We start from the raw sequence: 13,740 nt of genomic DNA, 5'->3' as shown, positions 1-13,740 counted from the left end.
CGTTTGTAAAATATCAAATTTCACCAAATATATATTATATACTGTACATAAAATATCAAATTTCACCTAATATGTATTATATACTATACATAAAATATGAAAGTACACTACATATATATTATATACTGTACATAAAATATCAAATTTCACCATATATATTATATAACATGCATAAAATATCAAATTTCACAAACTATGTATTATATACTGTACATAAAGTATTAAATCACAATAAATATATATTATATACTGTACATAAAATATAAATTTCAACAAATATATATTACATACTGCACATAAAATATCAAATTTCACCAAATACATATTATATACTGTACAAAAAATATCAAATTTCACGAAATATGTATTATAGACTATACATAAAATATGAAAGTACACTACATATATATTATATACTGTACATAAAAAGTCAAATTTCACCATATATATTATATAACGTACATAAAATATCAAATTTCACAAAATATATATTATATACTGTACATAAAGTATGAAAGAACACTAAATATATATTAAATACTGTACATAAAATATCAAATTTCACCAAATATGCATTAGATACTGTACATAAAATATCAAAGTTCAACAAATATATATTATATACTGTACATAAAATATAAAATTTCACCAAATATGTATTATAAACTATACATAAAATATGAAAGTACACTACATATGTATTATATACTGTACATGAAATATCACATTTCACCAAATATATAGTTTATACTGTACATAAAATATCAAACTTCAAATAATATATAATATACTGTACATAAAATATCAAATTACACAAAATATGTATTATATACTGTACATAAAGTATGAAAGAACACTAAATATATATTATATACTGTACATAAAATATCAAATTTCACCAAATATATATTATATACTGTACATAAAATATCATATTTCACCTAATATGTATTATATAGTATACATAAAATATGAAAGTACACTACATATATATAATATACTGTATATAAAATATCAAATTTCACCATATATGTTATATAACTTTTATAAAATATCAAATTTCACAAAATATGTATTATATACTGTACAGAAAGTATGAAAGAACACTAAATATATATTACATACTGTACATAAAATATCAAACTTCACCAAATATATATTATACACTGTACATAAAATATCAAATTTCACCAAATATGTATTATATACTATACATAAAATATGACAATACACTACATATATATTATATACTGTACAGGAAATATCACAGTTCACCAAATACATAGTTTATACTGTACATAAAATATCAAACTTCAAAAAATATATAATACACTGTACATAAAATATCAAATTACACAAAATATGTATTATATACTGTATATAAAGTATGAAAGAACACTAAATATGTATTATATACTGTACAGAACATAGCAAATTTCACCAAATATATAGAACATTCTGTATGTAAAATATGAAATTTCACCAAATATATATTATATACTGTACATAAAATACCAAATTTCACCAAATATGTATTATATACTATACATAAAATATGAAAGTATACTACATTTATATTATATACTGTACATAAAATATCAAATTTCACCATATATGTTATATAAGGTACATTAAATATCAAATTACACAAAATATGTATTATATACTGTACATAAAGTATGAAAGAACACTAAATATATATTATATACTGTACATAAAATATCAAATTTCAACAAATATATATTACATTCGGTATGTAAAATATCAAATTTCACCAAATATATATTATATACTGTACATAAAATATCAAATTTCACAAAATATATATTATATACTGTACATAAAGTATGAAAGAACACTAAATATATATTAAATACTGTACATAAAATATCAAATTTCACCAAATATGCATTAGATACTGTACATAAAATATCAAAGTTCACCAAATATATATTATATACTGTACATAAAATATAAAATTTCACCAAATATGTATTATATACTATACATAAAATATGAAAGTACACTACATATGTATTATATACTGTACATGAAATATCACATTTCACCAAATATATAGTTTATACTGTACATAAAATATCAAACTTCAAAAAATATATAATATACTGTACATAAAATATCAAATTACACCAAATATGTATTATATACTGTACATAAAGTATGAAAGAACACTAAATATATATTATATACTGTACATAAAATATCAAATTTCACCAAATATATATTACATACTGTCTGTAAAATATCAAATTTCACCAAATATATATTATATACTGTACATAAAATATCATATTTCACCTAATATGTATTATATAGTATACGTAAAATATGAAAGTACACTACATATATATAATATACTGTATATAAAATATCAAATTTCACCATATATGTTATATAACGTTTATAAAATATCAAATTTCACAAAATATGTATTATATACTGTACAGAAAGTATGAAAGAACACTAAATATATATTACATACTGTACATAAAATATCAAACTTCACCAAATATATATTATATACTGTACATAAAATATCAAATTTCACCAAATATGTATTATATACTATACATAAAATATGACAATACACTACATATATATTATATACTGTACAGGAAATGTCACAGTTCACCAAATACATAGTTTATACTGTACATAAAATATCAAACTTCAAAAAATATATAATACACTGTATATAAAATATCAAATTACACAAAATATGTATTATATACTGTACATAAAGTATGAAAGTACACTAAATATGTATTATATACTGTACAGAACATAGCAAATTTCACCAAATATATAAAACATTCGGTATGTAAAATATCAAATTTCACCAAATATATATTATATACTGTACATAAAATACCAAATTTCACCAAATATGTATTATATACTATACATAAAATATGAAAGTACACTACATTTATATTATATACTGTACATAAAATATCAAATTTCACCATATATATTATATAACGTACATAAAATATCAAATTTAACAAATGATATATTATATACTGTACATAAAGTATGAAAGAACACAACATATATATTATATACTGTACATAAAATACAAAATTTAACCAAATATATATTGCATACTGTAGATAAAATATCAAATTTCACAAAATATATATTATATACTGTACATAAAATATCAAATTTCACCAAATATGTATTATATACTATACATAAAATATGACAGTACACTAGATATATATTATATACTGTACACGAAATATCACAGTTCACCAAATACATAGTTTATCCAGTACATAAAATTTCAAACTTCAAAAAATGTATAATATACTGTACATAAAATATCAAATATCTCAAAATATGTATTATATACTGTACATAAAGTATGAAAGAACACTAAATATATATTATATACTGTACATAAAATATCAAATTTCAACAAATATATATTACATTCGGTATGTAAAATATCAAATTTCACCAAATATATATTATATACTGTACATAAAATATCAAATTTCACCAAATATGTATTATATACTATACATAAATTATGAAAGTACACTACATATATATTATATACTGTAAATAAAAAATCAAATTTCACCATATATATTATATAACGTACATAAAATATCAAATTTCACAAAATATATATTATCTACTGTACAAAAAGTATGAAAGAACACTAAATATATATTAAATACTGTACATAAAATATCAAATTTCACCAAATATGCATTAGATACTGTACATAAAATATCAAAGTTCACCAAATATATATTATATACTGTACATAAAATATAAAATTTCACCAAATATGTATTATATACTATACATAAAATATGAAAGTACACTACATATGTATTATATACTGTACATGAAATATCACATTTCACCAAATATATAGTTTATACTGTACATAAAATATCAAACTTCAAAAAATATATAATATAGTGTACATAAAATATCAAATTACACAAAATATGTATTATATACTGTACATAAAGTATGAAAGAACACTAAATATATATTATATACTGTACATAAAATATCAAATTTCACCAAATATATATTACATGCTGTCTGTAAAATATCAAATTTCACCAAATATATATTATATACTGTACATAAAATATCATATTTCACCTAATATGTATTATATAGTATACATAAAATATGAAAGTACACTACATATATATAATATACTGTATATAAAATATCAAATTTCACCATATATGTTATATAACGTTTATAAAATATCAAATTTCACAAAATATGTATTATATACTGTACAGAAAGTATGAAAGAACACTAAATATATATTACATACTGTACATAAAATATCAAACTTCACCAAATATATATTATATACTGTACATAAAATATCAAATTTCACCAAATATGTATTATATACTATACATAAAATATGACAATACACTACATATATATTATATACTGTACAGGAAATGTCACAGTTCACCAAATACATAGTTTATACTGTACATAAAATATCAAACTTAAAAAAATTAATAATACACTGTACATAAAATATCAAATTACACAAAATATGTATTATATACTGTACATAAAGTATGAAAGAACACTAAATATGTATAATATACTGTTCAGAACATATCAAATTTCACCAAATATATAAAACATTCGGTATGTAAAATATCAAATTTCACCAAATATATATTATATACTGTACACAAAATACCAAATTTCACCAAATATGTATTATATACTATATATAAAATATGAAAGTACACTACATGTATATAATATACTGTATATAAAATATCAAATTTCACCATATATGTTATATAACGTTTATAAAATATCAAATTTCACAAAATATGTATTATATACTGTACAGAAAGTATGAAAGAACACTAAATATATATTACATACTGTACATAAAATATCAAACTTCAGCAAATATATATTATATGCTGTACATAAAATATCAAATTTCACCAAATATGTATTATATACTATACAAAAAATATGAAAGTACACTACATATATATTATATACTGTACATAAAATATCAAATTTCACCATATATATTATATAACGTACATAAAATATCAAATTTAACAAATGATATATTATATACTGTACATAAAGTATGAAAGAACACAACATATATATTATATACTGTACATAAAATACAAAATTTAACCAAATATATATTGCATACTGTAGATAAAATATCAAATTTCACAAAATATATATTATATACTGTACATAAAATATCAAATTTCACCAAATATGTATTATATACTATACATAAAATATGACAGTACACTAGATATATATTATATACTGTACACGAAATATCACAGTTCACCAAATACATAGTTTATCCAGTACATAAAATTTCAAACTTCAAAAAATGTATAATATACTGTACATAAAATATCAAATATCTCAAAATATGTATTATATACTGTACATAAAGTATGAAAGAACACTAAATATATATTATATACTGTACATAAAATATCAAATTTCAACAAATATATATTACATTCGGTATGTAAAATATCAAATTTCACCAAATATATATTATATACTGTACATAAAATATCAAATTTCACCAAATATGTATTATATACTATACATAAATTATGAAAGTACACTACATATATATTATATACTGTAAATAAAAAATCAAATTTCACCATATATATTATATAACGTACATAAAATATCAAATTTCACAAAATATATATTATATACTGTACATAAAGTATGAAAGAACACTAAATATATATTATATACTGTACATAAAATATCAAATTTCACCAAATATGTATTACATACCGTTTGTAAAATATCAAATTTCACCAAATATATATTATATACTGTACATAAAATATCAAATTTCACCTAATATGTATTATATACTATACATAAAATATGAAAGTACACTACATATATATTATATACTGTACATAAAATATCAAATTTCACCATATATATTATATAACATGCATAAAATATCAAATTTCACAAACTATGTATTATATACTGTACATAAAGTATGAAATCACAATAAATATATATTATATACTGTACATAAAATATAAATTTCAACAAATATATATTACATACTGCACATAAAATATCAAATTTCACCAAATACATATTATATACTGTACAAAAAATATCAAATTTCACGAAATATGTATTATACACTATACATATAATATGAAAGTACACTACATATATATTATATACTGTACATAAAAAATCAAATTTCACCATATATATTATATAACGTACATAAAATATCAAATTTCACAAAATATATATTATATACTGTACATAAAGTATGAAAGAACACTAAATATATATTAAATACTGTACATAAAATATCAAATTTCACCAAATATGCATTAGATACTGTACATAAAATATCAAAGTTCACCAAATATATATTATATACTGTACATAAAATATAAAATTTCACCAAATATGTATTATATACTATACATAAAATATGAAAGTACACTACATATGTATTATATACTGTACATGAAATATCACATTTCACCAAATATATAGTTTATACTGTACATAAAATATCAAACTTCAAAAAATATATAATATACTGTACATAAAATATCAAATTACACAAAATATGAATTATATACTGTACATAAAGTATGAAAGAACACTAAATATATATTATATACTGTACGTAAAATATCAAATTTCACCAAATATATATTACATACTGTCTGTAAAATATCAAATTTCACCAAATATATATTATATACTGTACATAAAATATCATATTTCACCTAATATGTATTATATAGTATACATAAAATATGAAAGTACACTACATATATATAATATACTGTATATAAAATATCAAATTTCACCATATATGTTATATAACGTTTATAAAATATCAAATTTCACAAAATATGTATTATATACTGTACAGAAAGTATGAAAGAACACTAAATATATATTACATACTGTACATAAAATATCAAACTTCACCAAATATATATTATATACTGTACATAAAATATCAAATTTCACCAAATATGTATTATGTACTATACATAAAATATGACAATACACAACATATATATTATATACTGTACAGGAAATATCACAGTTCACCAAATACATAGTTTATACTGTACATAAAATATCAAACTTCAAAAAATATATAATACACTGTACATAAAATATCAAATTACACAAAATATGTATTATATACTGTACATAAAGTATGAAAGAACACTAAATATGTATAATATACTGTACAGAACATAGCAAATTTCACCAAATATATAAAACATTCGGTATGTAAAATATCAAATTTCACCAAATATATATTATATACTGTACATAAAATACCAAATTTCAACAAATATGTATTATATACTATACATAAAATATGAAAGTACACTACATTTATATTATATACTGTACATAAAATATCAAATTTCACCATATATGTTATATAAGGTACATAAAATATCAAATTACACAAAATATGTATTATATACTGTACATAAAGTATGAAAGAACACTAAATATATATTATATACTGTACATAAAATATCAAATTTCACCAAATATATATTACGTACTGTATGTAAAATATCAAATTTCACCAAATATATATTATATACTGTACATAAAATATCAAATTTCACCAAACATGTATTATATACCATACAAAAAATATGAAAGTACACTACATATATATTATATACTGTACATAAAATATCAAATTTCACCATATATATTATATAACGTACATAAAATATCAAATTTCACAAATGATATATTATATACTGTACATAAAGTATGAAAGAACACTACATATATATTATATACTGTACATAAAATATAAAATTTAACCAAATATATATTACATACTGTAGATAAAATATCAAATTTCACAAAATATATATTATATACTATACATAAAATATCAAATTTCACCAAATATGTATTATATACTATACATAAAATATGACAGTACACTAGATATATATTATATACTGTACACGAAATATCACGGTTCTCCAAATACATAGTTTATCCAGTACATAAAATTTCAAACTTCAAAAAATATATAATATACTGTACATAAAATATCAAATTACACAAAATATGTATTATATACTGTACATAAAGTATGAAAGAACACTAAATATATATTATATACTGTACATAAAATATCAAATTTCAACAAATATATATTACATTCGGTATGTAAAATATCAAATTTCACCAAATATATATTATATACTGTACATAAAATATCAAATTTCACCAAATATATATTACATACTGTCTGTAAAATATCAAATTTCACCAAATATATATTATATACTGTACATAAAATATCATATTTCACCTAATATGTATTATATAGTATACATAAAATATGAAAGTACACTACATATATATAATATACTGTATATAAAATATCAAATTTCACCATATATGTTATATAACGTTTATAAAATATCAAATTTCACAAAATATGTATTATATACTGTACAGAAAGTATGAAAGAACACTAAATATATATTACATACTGTACATAAAATATCAAACTTCACCAAATATATATTATATACTGTACATAAAATATCAAATTTCACCAAATATGTATTATATACTATACATAAAATATGACAATACTCTACATATATATTATATACTGTACAGGAAATGTCACAGTTCACCAAATACATAGTTTATACTGTACATAAAATATCAAACTTAAAAAAATTAATAATACACTGAACATAAAATATCAAATTACACAAAATATGTATTATATACTGTACATAAAGTATGAAAGAACACTAAATATGTATAATATACTGTACAGAACATAGCAAATTTCACCAAATATATAAAACATTCGGTATGTAAAATATCAAATTTCACCAAATATATATTATATACTGTACATAAAATACCAAATTTCACCAAATATGTATTATATACTATACATAAAATATGAAAGTACACTACATATACATAATATACTGTATATAAAATATCAAATTTCACCATATATGTTATATAACGTTTATAAAATATCAAATTTCTCAAAATATGTATTATATACTGTACAGAAAGTATGAAAGAACACTAAATATATATTACATACTGTACATAAAATATCAAACTTCAGCAAATATATATTATATGCTGTATATAAAATATCAAATTTCACCAAATATGTATTATATACTATACAAAAAATATGAAAGTACACTACATATATATTATATACTGTACATAAAATATCAAATTTCACCATATATATTATATAACGTACATAAAATATCAAATTTAACAAATGATATATTATATACTGTACATAAAGTATGAAAGAACACTACATATATATTATATACTGTACATAAAATACAAAATTTAACGAAATATATATTACATACTGTAGATAAAATATCAAATTTCACAAAATATATATTATATACTGTACATAAAATATCAAATTTCACCAAATATGTATAATATACTATACATAAAATATGACAGTACACTAGATATATATTATATACTGTACACGAAATATCACAGTTCACCAAATACATAGTTTATCCAGTACATAAAATTTCAAACTTCAAAAAATGTATAATATACTGTACATAAAAAATCAAATATCTCAAAATATGTATTATATACTGTACATAAAGTATGAAAGAACACTAAATATATATTATATACTGTACATAAAATATCAAATTTCAACAAATATATATTACATTCGGTATGTAAAATATCAAATTTCACCAAATATATATTATATACTGTACATAAAATATAAAAATTTCACCAAATATGTATTATATACTATACATAAAATATGTAAGTACACTACATATATATTATATACTGTAAATAAAAAATCAAATTTCACCATATATATTATATAACATACATAAAATATCAAATTTCACAAAATATATATTATATACTGTACATAAAGTATGAAAGAACACTAAATATATATTATATACTGTACATAAAATATCAAATTTCACCAAATATGTATTACATACCGTTTGTAAAATATCAAATTTCACCAAATATATATTATATACTGTACATAAAATATCAAATTTCACCTAATATGTATTATATACTATACATAAAATATGAAAGTACACTACATATATATTATATACTGTACATAAAATATCAAATTTCACCATATATATTATATAACATGCATAAAATATCAAATTTCACAAACTATGTATTATATACTGTACATAAAGTATGAAATCACAATAAATATATATTATATACTGTACATAAAATATAAATTTCAACAAATATATATTACATACTGCACATAAAATATCAAATTTCACCAAATACATATTATATACTGTACAAAAAATATCAAATTTCACGAAATATGTATTATACACTATACATAAAATATGAAAGTACACTACATATATATTATATACTGTGCATAAAAAATCAAATTTCACCATATATATTATATAACGTACATAAAATATCAAATTTCACAAAATATATATTATATAATGTACATAAAGTATGAAAGAACACTAAATATATATTAAATACTGTACATAAAATATCAAATTTCACCAAATATGCATTAGATACTGTACATAAAATATCAAAGTTCACCAAATATATATTATATACTGTACATAAAATATAAAATTTCACCAAATATGTATTATATACTATAGATAAAATATGAAAGTACACTACATATGTATTATATACTGTACATGAAATATCACATTTCACCAAATATATAGTTTATACTGTACATAAAATATCAAACTTCAAAAAATATATAATATACTGTACATAAAATATCAAATTACACAAAATATGTATTATATACTGTACATAAAGTATGAAAGAACACTAAATATATATTATATACTGTACGTAAAATATCAAATTTCACCAAATATATATTACATACTGTCTGTAAAATATCAAATTTCACCAAATATATATTATATACTGTACATAAAATATCATATTTCACCTAATATGTATTATATAGTATACATAAAATATGAAAGTACACTACATTTATACTATATACTGTACATAAAATATCAAATTTCACCATATATGTTATATAAGGTACATAAAATATCAAATTACACAAAATATGTATTATATACTGTACATAAAGTATGAAAGAACACTAAATATATATTATATACTGTACATAAAATATCAAATTTCAACAAATATATATTACATTCGGTATGTAAAATATCAAATTTCACCAAATATATATTATATACTGTACATAAAATATCAAATTTCACCAAACATGTATTATATACTATACAAAAAATATGAAAGTACACTACATATATATTATATACTGTACATAAAATATCAACTTTCACCATATATATTATATAACGTATATAAAATATCAAATTTCACAAATGATATATTATATACTGTACATAAAGTATGAAAGAACACTACATATATATTATATACTGTACATAAAATATAAAATTTAACCAAATATATATTACATACTGTAGATAAAATATCAAATTTCACAAAATATATATTATATACTGTACATAAAATATCAAATTTCACCAAATATGTATTATATACTATACATAAAATATGACAGTACACTAGATATATATTATATACTGTACACGAAATATCACAGTTCACCAAATACAGTTTATCCAGTACATAAAATTTCAAACTTCAAAAAATATATAATATACTGTACATAAAATATCAAATTACACAAAATATGTATTATATACTGTACATAAAGTATGAAAGAACACTAAATATATATTATATACTGTATATAAAATATCAAATTTCAACAAATATATATTACATTCGGTATGTAAAATATCAAATTTCACCAAATATATATTATATACTGTACATAAAATATCAAATTTCACCAAATATGTATTATATACTATACATAAAATATGAAAGTACACTACATATATATTATATACTGTACATAAAAAATCATATTTCACCATATATATTATATAACGTACATAAAATATCAAATTTCACAAAATAGGTATTATATACTGTACAAAAAGTATGAAAGAACACTAAATATATATTACATACTGTACATAAAATATCAAATTTCACCAAATATATATTATATACTGTACATAAAATATAAAATTTCACCAAATATGAATTATATACTATACATAAAATATGACAATACACTACATATATATTATATACTGTACACGAAATATCACAGTTCACCAAATATATAGTTTATACTGTACATAAAATATCAAACTTCAAAAAACATATAATACACTGTACATAAAATATCAAATTACACAAAATATGTATTATATACTGTACATAAAGTATGAAAGAACACTAAATATGTATTATATACTGTACATAAAATATCAAATTTCACCAAATATATATTACATTCGGTATGAAAAATATCAAATTTCACCAAATATATATTATATACTGTACATAAAATATAAAATTTCACCAAATATGTATTATATACTATACATAAAATATGACAATACACTACATATATATTGTATACTGTACACGAAATAACACAGTTCACCAAATATATAGTTTATACTGTATATAAAACCTCAAACTTCAAAAAATATATAATACACTGTACATAAAATATAAAATTACACAAAATATGTATTATATACTGTACATAAAGTAAGAAAGAACACTAAATATGTATTATATACTGTACATAAAATAGCAAATTTCACCAAATATATATTACATTCGGTATGTAAAATATCAAATTTCACCAAATATATATCATATACTGTACATAAAATACCAAATTTCACCAAATATCTATTATATACTAAACATAAAATATGAAAGTACACTACATATATATTATATACTGTACATAAAATATCAAATTTCACCATATATGTTATATAAGGTACATAAAATATCAAATTACACAAAATATGTATTATATACTGTACATAAAGTATGAAAGAACACTAAATATATATTATATACTATACATAAAATATCAAATCTCACCAAATATATAATACATACTGTATGTAATATATCAAATTTCACCAATTACATATTATATACTGTACATAAAATATCAAATTTCACCAAATATGTATTATATACTATACATAAAATATGAAAGTACACTAGATATATATTATATACTGTACTTAAAATATCAAATTTCACCATATATATTATATAACGTAGATAAAATATCAAATTTCACAAACTATGTATTATATACTGTACATAAAGTATGAAAGAACACTAAATATACATTATACAGTGTACATAAAATATAAATTTCAACAAATATATATTACATACTGTACATAAAATATAAAATTACACCAAATATATATTATATACTGTACATAAAATATAAATTTCAACAAATATATATTACATATTGTACATAAAATATCAAATTTCACCAAATATATATTATATACTGTACATAAAATATCAAATTTCACCAAACATGTATTATATACTATACAAAAAATATGAAAGTACACTACATATATATTATATACTGTACATAAAATATCAAATTTCACCATATATATTATATAACGTACATAAAATATCAAATTTCACAAATGATATATTATATACTGTACATAAAGTATGAAA

The sequence above is a fragment of the Gorilla gorilla genome, chromosome Y (genome assembly GCF_029281585.2).
Source record: "Gorilla gorilla gorilla isolate KB3781 chromosome Y, NHGRI_mGorGor1-v2.1_pri, whole genome shotgun sequence".
NCBI lineage: Eukaryota > Metazoa > Chordata > Mammalia > Primates > Hominidae > Gorilla > Gorilla gorilla.
This window is presented reverse-complemented; position numbering follows the sequence as displayed.